Genomic DNA, 17,374 nt, shown 5'->3' on the forward strand with positions numbered 1-17,374 from the left:
ATCATCTGAAGGAGACTACTGTTGTGAAAAATGTTTTTTAAATATGTTCTTATATAATGTGTATGTGTATGTGTGTATATGTATTTAATATCTTACAAGCGTTTCATATCAGCCTCTGATGTGCAAAAGAATCCTTTTGAGTGTATGAGTGTGTGCCCTCTGTGTGCATATATCCAAAGCACACTATGTCAAACCTTGGTTAGATTAATTTAGGAAAGTGACCCCACACAAATGTAGGTGTGCAGAGTCACTCAGTGGTCCACTTGAAAGCCATCTTGAACTGCTTCCATGTGAACCGTGGCATGAGAATATAGCCTGATCAAAGACTGGCACAGAGCCAAAGGAGCTGCGCATTGAATAAGGCATATTTTTGTTGATATTCACTCATGTCAATTCCATGCTGTCACTTTCTGTCTTTAGACTGATGAAATAGCTAATCAATGAATGGAATGCAAATAAATACAAAGCACATGAATGTGTAATACCAAACAATGTGCCCATTTACAGTTCAATTTCTGTATTTTTATAAGAATGAATGAGTACATTGTTGTGGAGCAGATTTCTTGGAGCAGAACAAAAGAAGAATTAACAATTATCAATCAATCAATCAATCAAACTTTACATCTAAAGCACATTTAAAACAACCAAGTTGACCAAAGTGATGTACATGAAGAATTATAAACACATGTTCTTAGTAATGTATTGTTTGAGTTTGGTTACTCTATGGGAATGGTGTGATAGCTCTACAGAATCAGGGCACTTACAGCCACAAAAACAAATGCTTTTTGCTTGAATTCCCATAAACTATACAATCGAACTTGGGGTATTGAAAACATAAATGCCCTAAAAAACAGCATTTTGAATTGATGAGTAAAAATGCTTATAGGGGTCTAGATACTTATAGTGTGCAGATGAATGTATACACATTGTGGCATTAAATTCTACATATCATATTTGTATTTTAGTTGCAGTTCCAAATACTTTATCTCGACTATGCATTATGTATTATTGACCCGTTTAATACCTCATTCTTTGGGTGATTATTAATGGCTAACATGGATGGTGTTTGGGCAGTCTGATCTTGAAGGGTTAACCCTTACAAAAAGATATGGAGTAGCAGCGCAGGCATTCAGTACCACGGTCAGCTTCAGGCCTCGGTTTAGGCTGACCTGAGCTGTGATCTAGGTGTTAGTGTGCAGCATTCCAGCACTGACGCTACTGATAGCAAGTCTTCCTTTTTTTGGATGTGTGTTTTTCTGTAACACTTGTACTAAAGAATAGAAATCACCAGCAATCATGTGCTGCTATGTACACATTTTCTAAATTATACAGCTGTAATGCTGTAATTCCTATTTTTATGCTTTCTTCGCATTTTCTATACTATTCTATTTTACAATCAGGGTGCATCCGCATCCTGGCAACGCATGATTGAACCATACTGTACGTGCCTGTTCCTCAGCATCCTCTAAGGTTTCCTTTTGTTTGGCACAACCCTTTGTGTCCATAATGAGGCAGTCATTAGAGAGAGCCTCTGGGAATCCTGAGGCTAGTGTTGTAGTCTGCATAGGTCTCTCAGATGTGGTCAGTCCCAGTGTAATTATGTTCTAACAGCCCATTATGGCTGGGAGTGGTGGGATTGAATTGGGTGATTCCAATTCATCTGGATAATATCTGCAGAGATATTAAGTTTGATGGCATCTAATCCTACCACAAGCCACTTCACCGGTGCGACAGTTGGGCACTCAAACATGATCAAATACTTGTCCCTACATGTCTTTCCCTTTCCACCTGCACCTTCATCTACCTATCCTCTTTTCTCTTTTGTTTTGCTGCGTTCAAAGTGAGCAACTCCCAACTTGTCTGGAATTCATATTACATGTCTTGGTTAATTCAGTTTCCTTCATTATGTCTTAAGAGCCTTAACTGTGATGCTATGTTTTCAGTGGTATCCTTCAAAGCTGTAACCAAAATGATTTTCTTGCTGTACCTCTCCACAACCTCCCCCAGATTAGGGGTTACACACCTATTACAGACACATTTACCATCATCTCTTTCCTCCTATAGCTGCTCCTGTGTTTATGGCGGCTGCATATGAAGCAATGCTGCTGTCATTAGCAAAGGCGCATCTGTTGAACAGAGCTGCCCATATAGCATCACGCAGCTTTTGATGGCTTTGGTTCCATCCCCACAGGAGCTCATTAAATCCGCCGGTAAGGCAGGACCACACCACCCTCTACTATAACCACCGCTGTGGTATACCCGCTACATTGCTGAGAGGGGGATGACAGAGGCGGAGAGAGAGAAAGAGGCATACAGTAGACAGAGCGAAGGTGGGAGGAGTGAAACGACAAGAAAGCCATATAAACATAGATGTGTAACAATGTATGGGGGAAGGGTGATGGAAAAGGGGAGGCAGTGGAAAAGGGAAGGTGTGGCTGGTGAAGGTAAGGATGGTGACAAAGGGCTGAAATGACAATCAGATGAGAAAATAAGTGAAGACGGAGAGAAAGGATTGGACGAAGGTCAGATTAAAGCAATCAATTGAAGTGGGAGATGAGATGAAGCATGTCTCTACATATAGCATATGAAGAGCTTCTGTGTTATCACGTTATCTGTGGATACATAAAGAGCTGACATATGTGTTGGGCAGCTGGCCCTGTTAAATGAGATTACTACACAAATCACGTTTCATACATCAATAGACTCACCTGCCACACTCTCAGTTTTAAATATATTACTTGCACTTACTCTCACTGTCTAACCCCTCTCTTGAGTACAACACATGTATGTAAATGCGAGCACGTACACACACACACACACACACACACACACACACACACACACACACACACACAGACAATCAAATCAAATCAACGCACAAAACATATTGCACTGTTGTATGTGGTCATAAATCTCAGTTGGTCCGGTCCTGTGGTATCCAAGGCGGGGTGAGGGGGTTACAGTCTCACTCAGGATTTGCCAATAAGAGGACTAAGGAGGATGGATGTTCTTTCACTAATTAAACACTGGGGTCTGTAGGGACTGAGCACAGCCTGCAGCAGTGGCCATGCCCCGCTCTCCTCACACTACTCTACAGTGATGACAGAAAGGGCATTCCTGCACACAGCCATGCACACACACACACCCAGCTCATTACATCAGCCAGCTAGGCCTGACAACCACACAAACACACACACACATTTCTAGCACATGGCTCACCAAATCCTGAAGGCTAATATTGAATGTACATTTTTCAGTTGCTACAGGGCGAGGTCATTTATAAAACAAGAGATGTGAAAGCTCATGTGGTTAATAAAATGCTAAAGTCAATAAAGTGTGCTTAAACGTACTAATAACACAAATAAATTCATGGGAAAGCAACCTTTTAGAGTTTTCAGGTTCATGCTTGCAGGTTACTGATAAGTATCATGCCAACAAACGTGCCATTTCCAGTACAGTTCACCTTACCTACCAGTACTAAAATTATGGTAGCTGAATACTGTAGGTCTTGCAGCCATCGCCGCACATTGCACTGGCTGCTCTCTATACAAGCAACTGAAATTCCTAGACATCACAACTAATGTCACACAGTACTGCTTGGCTAAAATGACTCTTGTGCTTTTGGGGTATGTACCCAAATGCTATGCTTATTAATGTAAACAGAAGCTGAAACATATGTATACACAGCCTATGGTGATGTTATCGCACACACGTGTCTATAATGATCATGATCTAGCTGAAAATGCTCCCTTCATGCACTGTGGGTGTTTGTCTAATTGCAACACTGTATGTCTGTGCACTGACGGAAACACATCATATCAAGGATGATATCCAACAAGGAAGCGTATCAGGAAAGCAGAGAAGTGTGACAGAGCTGTCTGTCTCATTATGTGTGTGTTATCTATAGAAAGTATCTCTCTTTCACTGTCTCTCCCTGCTTTGCTCTCTTTTTTCTTTATCCCTCTCTTTCACACACGCATATATAATAAAATCATTGCTATCACAGCATACTGTGTCAACTAAAAGAGTGCCTTCATCTGCCATGCATGTCTGACAGACAACATCTTTTCAAGCAGAGATGGATGTCAGTATACACAGTACACGAATAACACCTGTGCAGTGTTGGCCAGCTTTTTTAGTGCAGCACCCAGAATTTTAACCAACAAATTCAATGATGTGTCACCTGAAAATATCATAAAATAAATCTGCAAAAATAAAGAGCAAAACGTAAGTCTGTGCTTATAAGTTTAAGTGGGATTTCAGTCCTCCAAAACTGCAAGCCTGCTTTCCTTTCAGAACCACTTCACTGACACTGCCCTTTAAGATCTACATCTATACAGGTGAACAGGAGGGATTTTCTCATTAACCCTTAAATACCGTAAAAATAACAGCTAATCATTGCCCATTACTGACTGCTGTTACACGTGAAAAGCCACAGAGGGACCCCTGCTGCAGTCAGTTCATTGTTTTTCTTTCCACATCGTTATTCGCTGCATACTTGGCCAAACTATGTAAATATTTCTTCTGTCACAAGCAGCAGTGGAATGCCATTGAGAGTGAATGTGCACGCTAGGGTTTTTTCCACCCCCAAATTATGACAGCCTGCCTATAGTCACAAGCAATCATTATCAAAACCTCTGGGCAAAAGCATTTCAATCCACTATTAGATCCCAGTCACAGAGCGCACTTATCTTACGCCGCTCAGAGGATGATAAACAGCCTTCCGTAGAGATTTGAGGCACGCAACACAACCCCTGCCCGAAGTCCTGGTTCACTCTAATCTTCATACTAGAGGAGAGGAACGAGGAATCCCAATAACGTTGGGATCCATCTGGGTACAACAGAATTCTGTACAGTGCGTGAAGATAGATAGATAGATAGATAGATAGATAGATAGATAGATAGATAGATAGATAGATAGATAGATAGATAGATAGATAGATAGATAGATAGATAGAGCGAGCTCCTAATTAATCAGTGCATAATGTGGTGAGCCAAAACCCTCTAACAAAACCCTCTCTGTATTCATCAGCCATTGAGGCAAGCCGCTTTTGGAACACGCCACCCCTACTAGAATAATGGGCCACTTTACAGGCCTCCAAGTTAGTTCACAGAATCCAGATCTGGGAACCGCTAGCACAGGGTTCATGGGGAGGAGGGGCGATTTAATTGTTTCCTTCGTTTTTGTTTTTGTAGACCCCCCCCCCCCTCCATCCTCTCTCTCTCCTCTTTTAGTTCTCAAAAGTGGGCTGACAAACATGCAATGAAGGGGATTGTTGTGTGTTCCGCTGGACAAGTGGGTGAGGTAAACAAAACTAGACTGTAGGGTCTATCAGCCGGGCTCGTCGGGATGGGATAGGCTGAGCAGTGGGGAGCAGCACACATGCAGGGGGAGGATTGGTCGGGAATCTGTGGACTAGGAGGGGTGAGGGCCGTTTGGAGGAGATGATGGGTAGAAGGGGTGAGGGTAAAGGGTCCTGCAGGAGAGAGAGTAAAAGGAGTTTATTCCGGAAGAGGTGGTGGGAGGTGGACATGGGTGCTGAGGTTACTCCTCCGAGCATGGGCATTGTATTTGGTGCTGAAGTTCTCATGCATGTCCCGTTTTGGCTCTCTAAAATGTCCAAAAGTGATGGAGCTCTCCGCGATTAAGCAGACAAGTGGCAGCTCTGCTCTGTGCTCCCACAGCTCAGGCTATTTACACACTCAAGAGGAACATTAATGCCGGCAGATCCCCCAGAGCTGAACAAAGAAGCAAACAAACCTGCCTCAGAGGCCCATTACGCACTTAATTGAGGATTTGTGGAATATTAAAAAGGGGCAAAGGAAGAGGAAGGTGGGAGAGACGGAAAGGGTTAGTGGAAAAAGTGGGAAATGACACTAGTTTTACTTAAATTATTAATTATTTTTAGTTTAATTCCGTTTCTGTGTTCCCAGGTAGGTCAGCTGATGGCAAGAGGATCAAATGTGAAAATGATTGCTAGCTACATTTTTGTCACCAAATGAAAACTCTAGGCTTCATCAAATCTTTATTTTTTTTTTTTGTTTGATTAATCCTCTTCCTCTTTGTCCCCCATTCCCTGATCCTCCTATTATCCTCATTATGAAACTGTCATAAGAGCTTTGCTCTAGAAAAGAAGGATATGAATAGAAAAGCAGCTAGAGCTACTCCTACAGGATGTAATTGATTTTTCAATTGTATGTTGAGGCACTAGGTGCACAGAGCAATGGCAACAAAGGCAGCTCCATCTGATTACCAGTGTGAATCTGTCAGATTGCATTTTGTGACAATTGTTCAGATGAAGTCTTCTATTTGTTTTGAACTAATCACTTAATGTTCTTTAATTATGATTCTTTTGTTGCCGCACAATGGGATGATTGTTCTCAGTGGCAGGGTCTCTGGTGCCAAGAGAAAAAACAAAACCAGACCCCCCTCTGTTCAGCCCCTCTTCCCGTTACCAAACACTCTCGGAGCAATTTTCGTGACTCCCGCTGCTGACCTGAATTCCGATGTAGCAGGTGCCAATGGGATGTGGGTGGTTTGGGGTTTTCGGGGAGGAGGACAGAGGATGCAGTGAAGTTGACACTGAGTCAATCCCCTCTGGGGCCCCCTCACCCTGTATGTAAATGTGAATGTGTGATACTCATTCTGTTGAGTCCTTGAAAAGAAGGAATGAAAACTACAGATATGTTCATTTAAATTGGAGCCGATACAACCAGATCAAGTTAGTCCACTAGTGAGAGAAACGTGTCTTTGTATTGACTGTGTATTTCAGGATGTGTTGGCCTAACCTTGAACATTGGTGGAAATTTCTCCAACTTGTGGTAGGTTATTATTAAACATGTGTGGGCTACTCTGACCATGACTTTTGACCTGTGTCCACCAGGTGAGACCAAACAAAACATTCCCACATAGTTTTTGTACTGGCTAGCAGCTATTTGTAATCTCTAAATGTTTTACTTTACTTTTACACACGGTTCACTACAATTTACTAGATAGTTGAATCTAATTACTTAATTATACTAAGAGTTCATTTCAGAATAAGACCATCACAATAAATGTAAAGAAAATTGTAAAGCAAAGACCTGAGAAATCACAATAAAACCTTGTGTATTTTGTTTTTGGCTGATTGTTGCCATTGCCATTTGTCTTTCTAATTATTTAACGTATTAAACACATTTTAATATATAAACATTTGGATCTTTATCATATATTTTGGTTTCAGTTTATCTTTTATATTTATGCTATTTTGTCTATTTTACAATATTTTATTTACATGATAGTTTTATTGTTTAGTTTCATGTTGCCGTCTCGGTCCCGCGCCATGAGCTCACCACAGCAAGTTCCTAACATTATTTGTAATGGTAATAAAATTAACCCAACTCAGCTAAATCTATATCTGTATTCCCTAAAATTTTGCCACATGACAGCATGCGTGCATGACACAGACAAAATACATGTTGAATGGAACTGAAAATGGAATTCCTCTTTTCTACCTTTACGAATGAGCAGCAACGAAAAGCTCGTTAGGAAATAAGTGTTCATAAATTGATCAAGACACATGGTTCCACTTTTTAGAGGTTATGTTCCATCCCTTAGACATCAACACAGATCATATGGTCAGTTTAATGATCAGCGCTGTCTCACAGGGAAACTGAATAAATGCCTTGGCCAGCGGAGATCTATCGTTTTGCCGCCCAGCAGCAGACCCGCTAGTGAATGCCTCTGTTTCTGTTCCTGTGCAGTCATACAGAAGTGAAGGGAACCAGGCTCTTTGTTTGGTCAACCCATGGGAAAGGCCTCACTCTGTTCTGCTCTCTGAGAACCAAAACACTGGTTCTATAGGCAAGACTACAAGAGCCAAAGAAAAAGAAAACGCGCATGAAGCCCACATATCAGGAAGATTCACATCAGAAAAAGAGGAGGAGATGAATCACTCCTCAAGGCTTAAAAAAGCAAAGAGTGGGCAAAGTAATATAGGGAAAATCTAGTGCAGAAACAAATGAAACTTGATGATATTAAGGTAATTAGGAAGGATTGGAATAAAAGAAACAGCTAAGAAAAGAGAAAGAGGAGTTTTGAGAAAGTGAGAAAAAAAGAGACAGACATAGACGAGCATGAGGGTGGTAAAGAGTGAAAAGATAAACTGGATGGTACTTTGGCAGCATCAGCGTGTTCCCAGGAGGATTACTCAAGCACTGGATGCCCTAGACTGCCAGCAAGACCACAGAGAAGTTCCATGAATGGAGACACACAACCACTCACACACACACACACACACACAAGTCTCTGTGGACGTCCCTCCACTGTATTCTGGTGTCTATTTCACCTGTTTCCTCTCCTCCCTCTTTTTTTTCCAGTTCTACTGACCTTTTCTCTTCCCTTTTCTTGCTTGTTCCCGCCTCACTTCTCTCACTCTCTATTTTCCTAATTCTTTACCTCTCACTCTCTCTGTAGCCTTTCCAAGACGCAGTGAGAATAGAGGAGTGGTTTGACAGGTAACATATGCTCCATCTTCAGGCTGCTTGTGCGGCCCCTTGACATCCTCATGCATGGGCAGAGCTCTCTGTCTAGGAGGAGAAACAACCCCAACTTCTAGCCTGCTCACTCACTCTTTGGCTATTTAGCTCTTTTCAACCAAATAGAGTGGCCTACTATATTTTGCTGTCTGTCCGCCCCATCTTTTTCTCTTTCTGTCACTCCCACATATTGAAGCTGCTCTCCCACTCTATCTAACACTTCTGGCAAATGTAAATGTAAAAAAAATAAATCTGCCCACATTGTTCTTGGGTTTTTTTGTTTGTTTTCTCAAGTGCTAAACTGCACGAAACAACGTTATGGAGCCATGTAGAAAATCTGAAGGCAACACGAAAATAGGCCAGTACTATTTGCTGCCTGCTTGCTTTCTAAGTTTTCAAGCGTTACATGAAAACAATATTATCACATTCTATCCACTGGGCTTCATGTGAACATAATGTAGGATGGAGGATGCAGTTGTCTTTCCATCAGTTCACACCTGCTTACTGATGATGGCTCATTTGCCAAATAGTCAGTGTAGAAGCTATCAGTTAGTAAGCATATTGATTGATTGATTTTCTTTTTACCAATGTCCTGTTACTTCCTTTTCCTTTCCATATTGTTTGACACTGGCTTGCATATCTTCACAATACCCTCCCCCTGTGAATGTGTGTGTGTGTGTGTGTGTGTGTGTGTGTGTGTGTACCTGTCAGCAGAACAACCTATATTAAACAAAAGGGCACACTCACAAACACATATAAACATCTACTCCGCCATGAGTAGCTTGAGCGATGCCTACCCTAATTAAAGGAAGCTCTTCCCAGATGGTTAGTATAACAGATTCTGAGAAATACAATTTTGATTCGTTGCACTTCCATTGGGAGATCGGCTACGCTGCAGGGTTTTACTGTTGGTGTGAGTGTCTCTGTGTGTTGTCTGCGTGTGTGTGTGTGTGTGTGTTTGTATGTGTGTGTGTGTGTGTGTGTGTGTGTTTGCAAGCATGATTTTTTGGATGTATTTATGCTCAAAATGTTTGATACTTTCATGATCTATGTTGGACCATGATGTCGGACACCCCCCAAAACATCAAACAGCAAAATATAAACACTAATTTTATAATTTTCTATTATTTTCTGACAAATGATTAATGGTGCACTACCAGATTAAAGTTCCTTCATAAATTCCCTTACACTAATGATGTTTTTCTTTGTAAACAAATGCTAAACATCTGCATAATGTGCCCAAACAGGCTCTCATTGATGTCGCTGTGAATTCTCATTTATGTGAATTGGTTGATTGGGCTGCTTTCGCAGCATGTAACCCTGTCACATGATAAACACATACAATCGCTCTAAAAAATCGCTCCGAAAATCCACCCCATACATTTATTTAAATGACTCATCCTGCCTTTCAGCATGTGTGGGCTTGCCTTGAAAGTCTGCTCATCCATGTGAAGTAGTTTAGAGAGAAGCCGCTGGGAAAAGGACAAAGTGCATTAGCTGCATGGACACTTTCCTTTGCCGATTCTCCCAGAAATGACACCGAAGGCCAAGGCCTCTTCAGAACCCAGCCCTGCCACACAATGCAGATGGTACAGCCAGCCATGGGCCACCAGTGGAAGATAACATGGCCATTAAAAATTCAGCATATTAATTTATTCGTAGCACAACCTGCTCTCCAGGTTTTATGCACCAACATGCTGTTGACAGATGCATCCATAAACACACCCTGTATATGTTTTCAAGTGACAGGCCAAGAGTAATGCTGAAGGCGAACAGCTGAAGGTGCCAAGAGAGTTGGTTTCCATGGTAACATTGATGGTGCTATTGGAGAACTGTTTGTCTGTAGATCTGTGTGCGTGTGTGTGTGTGTGTGTGTGTGTGTGTGTGTGTGTGTGTGTGTGTGTGTGTGTGTGCACGCTCGTGTGCAAAGGAGTGCATGCGTTTTAATGAAAAAGGGAAGGGGCTGCAAGGATTGGCTCAAGAGGTGGGTGGCAATAATAATGTAATAAAAATTCAGTTTTTACTTCCAGGACTATTTCCTGATCTTATCTTCTTTCATTCTTTTTTAACAAAGCAAGGTTATGGTCATTTAGCTTTTTTTTCTTGGTGAATGTGTCAGAGCATGCCTAAACAAATTTAATTTATTACAGCAACTACAGCAGCAGTTTGTGAACTCAAGCTACACCTCCTTGAGTAATTTATAATCACTATATGCAAAAGCTCAGTGGTGATTGTTAGCAATTAACATACAGTTGCACACCTGGTATCAAACCAAGATGTATTGCACTCATAAAGCTGCCAAGAAATGGCATACATGCTCATTATAAAATGCTTAACTGTTTGTATGAAGTAAATGCTTAATAGTAAAGTAATGTAAAAGTTAAACGTTATATATAGTATAATTCAGTTCAAATCAACTTTTTTTGCGTTGAAACATCCAACACTTTATCTGACTGACAAGGGAAACGTTGCGTTCGGGTGAAGGAAAGGGGAGCCCTTGGGTTTAGTTTAGAGACGGCTGCTTTAGGGACGATTAGCATATACCTACACACAACAGCCAGAGATTTGAGAAAAACAGGTTTTGTCCCAGAGGTTACATCTACATATCTGACACCCAAGTGTTGCCTACGGCTGCTGCCTCATCAAACGCGCAGAGATTGATGAGACAGTGATGTTGCCTGTGATGTCATTATAACTGACAGGGCAAACGCGTTAACTTAGATCATTATCTGCAGTAAATCAATTCGACTTGATTATGATTGATGTATGTGCGTCTAAAGTAATTTATGAAACCTGAAGAACTGCAGCTGTTTTGTTCACCCGTGTCATTGTAATGTGCAGCGCGAGCTTATTGTTGACGGTCCGCGCTCCGGGACTTTTCATTGCAGGTTGTCGCTGCTATGTTTTAATTTAAGTATCTATGGGATATGAATATTGCGCACAGAAACGTGCAACACAATGGTTAATTTAAGAAAGAGCTGCAAACTGGTGTTTTCTTGTATTTCTGAGCATTTTGCCAAGAGACACGCACCCCCGGTGCACGTACTGTAATAGGCATCTCCACTTGACTTAATGTGATGATAAACAACAAATAAAAGACACGATCAAGACAAGACGCGCATGTCCTCATCTTCTCCACCAGTGCGCGTTTACTGATCCTGTTTTCAAGTTAAAATGAAAAACAAAACAGCATCTTACCTGAGTTCAAAACCGCGATGAAAAAAGTTTTTGGTCGTGTCCCCTCGTAGGGTCTTGTCGCATCCGCTTCAGATGGGGTCAGCCACAGCGAGATGCAGAGTGCACAGCGGTCCAGGACAGGAGCGCTTCACACACCAAAAGGAGGGATTTTCTGTTAGTAAAATCCGAGGAGCTCCGCAGCTCAAAGATCCCACTGAATGAGCTCTGCCTCACCTCACTCTTCGGCGCTTTACTTCCCCACCCACCTCCGCCCGTTACCCCCCTCTTTGTCTCTTCAGCATGGGAATGCCAACTCCCGTTGGTTGAAGATGCAGCCTATACCGTTCCTATCTCTCTCTGTCACCCACCCACTCTCTCTCTGACACACACATACCCTAATCGGTAAACACGGTCAAAGTTGATGGGAAATCTGTTCACAAGGAGGTGTAGTGCAGAGAGCTGGATTCCCCATATTCTATGAAAATCACCCAGACCACGAGCCTATCCATTGAAAGTATCCTAATTAAATCACGCATTAACATGCAGAGTGTGTGCTGCAGGTTCTCTTAGCCCCACTGCCCCAATGCCATATTGACTAGTCCGTTTTTATGACCTTTATTGGCTAGAGATTGAAGGCTGAAAGCATTTGTATCAGGCTATATACCACAGGTGTAATTTTTATGACAGGGTTTCTTTAGAGATTTGATGCATTTCATTTTAACCTTTGTGGACACCTTCAGTGTAGGCTAAGTGTAGGTAGCCTACTGACTTGATATTACTCCTTTATTTTTGCCTTTAATGATTCCGAATAGGGCGGTGTGGTGGTTCAGTGGTTAGCTTTGTGGCCTCAAAGCTAGAAGTGATATCCCCGGCCTTTCTGTGTGGAGTTCGCATGTTCTCCCTTTCAAGTGAATTGATGTTCCACTAAATGAAAACTTTGCATTTTCCGTATGTATCCAAGCTGCGCTGGCTGTTGCGTGGCAGTGTGGGCAGCACTAATTAGAGTCTTTAGAGGCTTGTAGTGGCAGCCTTGCCACCATCGATAAGGAAAAGGATAAGGCAAATGCTATAATTGCAGGTATGGAGGGAACATGCCAGAATACAGTGTTATTCTTAGAAATAAATGCATTTGTTTAATTTATAAATTTTTGAGTGCTTCAGTGTGTTCAGCACACATCGGGAAAAAAATAAACCACTAAAGTACCATCTCCAACAGCAGTTGTCTCTCCATTAGATATACATCTCTTTCTGATATAAAGCAGCTGCGAGACATTACACTCAGTCAAGGAATGAGCAGCCAACCAACAAAGGGGAAATGCTGGCAGGGGTGCTGACAGGAGCAGAATGAGTAGGTATGGGCAGGGTGATAAAAGATGCTGGCCTATTAGGAAGCAACTCCCCTTAGAGGAAACATGTCACCTGGAAAAGTTACAGTGCTTTCTATCTTCTGTCTGCCTAAAAAGTAGCTTTGCAGCTGTCATTTAATGTGTCATAATTTTATTTTATTTTTTTATAACATCAATACATGATTTTATTAGGACCTTCAGGACCTTTGTTTTGTTTATATGAAACATATTCAGCAATTTAAAGAACATAACAACTTGTTGCAGAAAATTCAGCTCCGGAAAATGCTTTAAATTTATCCTTCCTAGAAGTTAATTGTGCTGGAAATTACTAACACAAAGTAATTTCTAAAAATCTTATAATTTATGGCAAGGCTCTAGGTGTGTTGATCATTCACATCTAGTTGTTACAACAGTCATCTACTTGCTGACTTATATAGTTGACATTGTTGGACCAAATGGGGACATCTGTGATGCAATTGCATTAAGATATGGAGGAATGTATAGTGTACTTTTTTATTTCCCCCCCCCTCTAAAATATTATTTCTCTAACTACCTCTCTAAAAAATTATGTCTCTAACTACCTTAACCATGACTAAGGTCATGGTTAAGGTAGATGAAAGATCATCTTCAGAAGAAATCAAAATTGACTGTTGGTAGGGGACAGGCTGCAAACTCTAGACTCCAGAATCAAAGTGCATCTCAGTCTTCATCAGAAAATGTAGTGCCACATTATCATGGGAATAGCTTGGGTGCGCTTGTAAATGGAGCTGAAATAAATGGCCGCCTTGAAGTTTCTTCAGCTTTCCACTGACTACAGGTCGATAACTGTGTTTTAGTCTGGTGTTTACAGGCGTCTAATGTTGTCTGTTTCTGGTGTTCACTCTGTCTTTGGTCCAGCGTCTCTTTCGCCAAAGTATAATTGTTTCCCACAGCTGTCGCATGCAATGTCGTATACTAATCCAGTTATCCTCTCTACAGGGGCCCTGTCTTTAGCCTTACAGTGTTTTCTGCTGACTCCTTGTGACTTGAAGTCTGGCTAGATGTTCCAAAAGCCCAGCAACATAAGAGAGTCCTCCTAGGATGTTCCTGCTGGTCCATGTTGATTTAGCAGTGTCAATCCTGGTCTTAATTTGAGGTTCAAGTGCCGCCTAAAACGTCTGCACCTCCCTGACTCTGTCCTCCTCCTCATTTCTGCTCTATCTAAGAGGGTCTTTATGTACAGATATCTCCACAAAGGTCTGTTACCTGAGACCATAGTTCCAGTGTGATCCTAGTTTAAATCAATTTGTATGTATTTGGCGCTGTCTTACCTGATGGTTGGGTACAGCTGGGCTCTTCAGCAAGTGTATCTTTCTTATTTGGCCGTGTTTCATAATGCGCTTCAGAGAAGCCCAATATCATTTAAAGGAGCACGGTGAAATCCATATGGTCACCAGGTGACAACTTTGCTTCAACAACCTGGAAAAACGCAAGCACACACCGTCTTTTAAATCTTTTGACCAGTGAAGTTTGATTTCAGCCAACAGCACTTTCTCACCCAAATAGCTGATCTGTGGTGGCGAATTCAATGTTCAGCAAAGTTACGCTTATGTGAAGCAATAGGAAGTACAACTATCTGCTTCCCCAAACTGGGGACGCGCCAACTGCCGTCTACTGCAGGTAACACACTGACTATGTATAAGTACCTCATATAGCCCCACTTGATAAAAAAGCTATCCCTTTAATTTCAGTCTTTTCTTCTTTTTGCAGGCTACTAATGTTTAATATCAGCCGTATACTGTCTACATCCTACCACAACACCAAAAGCTACAGATAAAAACAAATGGAGCAAATCAGTTTGCCTCCAGTGTGTTAAGTGCCATTCAAGGGATTGAAGGATTTTATCAATTCAGGCCCATGTACACTTCAGTCTGTCCTACTCTCTGCACAGATACTGGCATGGTTTATTTGGAAACTGTGTTCACACAAGCACAAGGCGATGAGTGCATGTATCATAGATGACATAATAAAGTAATGGTGTAGTAATGGTGGACATCAATTCAAGGTTTCATGAATCTATAGTCTCCATTGATTCGATGCTACTTTTCACATTTTTAAGCTGGATTCATTTTTTACACTAGGGCATTTTTAATGTTACATATTTTAATACATGGATGTTCAAAGGTAATAAAGCTGGCGAGTCTTCAGAATTACCCCAGGGAGATGGGTGGGTGGGTGTGGAGGGGGGCCTTGGGGAGGAGGTTAATGCATGTATTGAATCATGTGCTAAGCCTTATATTTGAAAGATTGGCTCCAGGGCTGAATGGTACAAATGTTGACAAGACCAGCTAAACCAAGAGAATATTATTGGTCCCCCAGACAAAAGAACACCACCTGCCTGCACCTACACATATTTTCAGCTGTCTCTTTCATTCATTACCTCTCTAACTTGCTATCTCTGTATTCACTTTCTCCAGTTCCCTATCTCTCACTCTCACACATTCTTGCTCAGTTCAGTAGCCAGAATTCATGCTGCCCTTCTGCAGCTGCTGTAGGACTCAAACGATCACAGCTATAATACATCATATTGCTACTTCTGGCTCTGCAATTCAGTCACAGGCATGCATGTGGATGAAAACACAGCACATGCCTGAAATAAATACAGCAAAATTGCTTTGTGTGTTGGAACATAAACGTGTTGTAGATTTATTCAGGGCTTTGTGGAAGTCTATAAATGGCATATCTCCCATTTTATGTGGCCGCATATGGCAGGTAAGGACCGAATAATACTCTGCTCTGTTTAGATTTATACTGTATGTGTTAGAGGGCTGAAGGGGCTGGAATAGGAATTGTTCTGGGGCAGCATGATGAGTTGAAATGGGAGTAGGGATAACACCACAGGGCAGTAAACACATTACTCCTCAAAGAATAAGGCTTGTGATACACTATACTGTTCATATTGTCAACAAATTCCACCAAAAGTACTGTAAAACTAACAATAAATTGATCTTTCCAACAAGTATTGCCTGTGTAACAAAAGCCTGATATACAGTATTGAATTCCTCTGTTCCACAGATCTCCGTTAAAAACACATAATTAAGCCACACTATTGCGCTGTTTAAGAAGCTATTTCATTAAGTGTGGGCACTGTAGTTTATTTTGAGACAGTCCCAGATGCAACAAATGCGTATCATCTGAAAATAGTTTCAGATAAATGCCCTGTTTTCTCTTGCTTCTGACCAATTTTTATAAACTTACATCTTCAGTAGAAACAAGAGCAACAAGAAATATAGCGTAGCACAAGACTGTTTCAGTAAATGTTTCTTAGCAGTAATTAACGTAGTCTTAGCAGTCGGACCAAATGTCAGACCAAAAAACTATCAATGGAGCTGTGTGTGGATCCTTAGCATCCAAATGTTTTAGTTCAAAGGATTCTTCTTCTTCTAAAACTGAGAACAAAGCACTTCAATGTGCAACAGTGCCCATCAGCCTAACTGGGAAACTGGACTGAAACCTCAACATTTTGTGTAAATCTGGTGTTAAGTATTTTGCCCCTCCGCCTCTCCAGTGTTAACTATGGAGTTCTCATGGTGGCATTTTCTCATCATTATCCAGGTACTTTGCTCGGGGTTACATCTCTTTTCCCAGGACAGCCATGGCTTTATTAAGTGTTGCCCACATTTCTATGGATGATGCCCTGTGAGCTAACCAGGGCCTGTGAACAGACAGTCTCCCAGCCCAAGTGGACAGGACTCTCCTCTGGGAAACATGGGACTATACTAAGCTGTTGTTCAACATCAGTAAATGGGTGAAGGAAAGACAGAAAGTCTTTGATAAATGTAGTTCCTGTGGAGGACAAACAAAGGCACTGCAGCAGTTTTGCATTCCATTTGTGATTTTATAATATAAACATCAAGATGCAGATTTATGCAGACTTTTTAAATCATATCAATTATAGGAAGACCCTGACTGGCTTTTAAATGTAATTGAAAAAAACTTTAAAGCACTGACAATAAAAATATTCCCGTGTGACAGATCACCTCTGGTTAGAAAATTACACCTGGGAAATGGAGAAGCAAAGCTCAGATGACCTCAGCCTATGCTCAGGCTCATATGCCATTATATATTGTGGGCCCAGTCCAAGTACTGCTGTAAAATATTTTTTAATTGACTGGAAAATTTATGAGAGTGAAATGTAGCCAAGATAGGTGTTATGGGATCCCTTTTTTTCAAAAGACTGCAGCTGTGTCATAGACCAGCTGGCTGGGCAAGAATGGAGAATGAAGAATATCACTTGAGGCAAAAAAAGTAACAAAATGTGTGACCTTGTCCTCCAACTAAGGAGTATGTCAAAA

General features: G+C 41.4%; 1 protein-coding gene across 1 annotated transcript in view; it reads right to left on the reverse strand.

Annotated features, from left to right (window-relative positions):
- LOC119894185 (excitatory amino acid transporter 2-like) overlaps window positions 1-11,955 on the reverse strand; it is a 31,271-nt gene extending 19,316 nt beyond the window's left edge. Inside the window, exon 1 of the mRNA XM_038706773.1 lies at window positions 11,716-11,955. The gene's annotated coding sequence lies outside the window, so the exon portion shown is untranslated. The remainder of the gene's footprint in view (window positions 1-11,715) is intronic.
- Between the last annotated feature and the right edge of the window lie 5,419 nt (window positions 11,956-17,374).

The sequence above is a fragment of the Micropterus salmoides genome, unplaced genomic scaffold, assembly GCF_014851395.1.
Source record: "Micropterus salmoides isolate LMB-PRFRI ecotype aquatic unplaced genomic scaffold, ASM1485139v1 Ms_hic_scaffold_8, whole genome shotgun sequence".
In the NCBI taxonomy this organism is placed as follows: domain Eukaryota; kingdom Metazoa; phylum Chordata; class Actinopteri; order Centrarchiformes; family Centrarchidae; genus Micropterus; species Micropterus salmoides.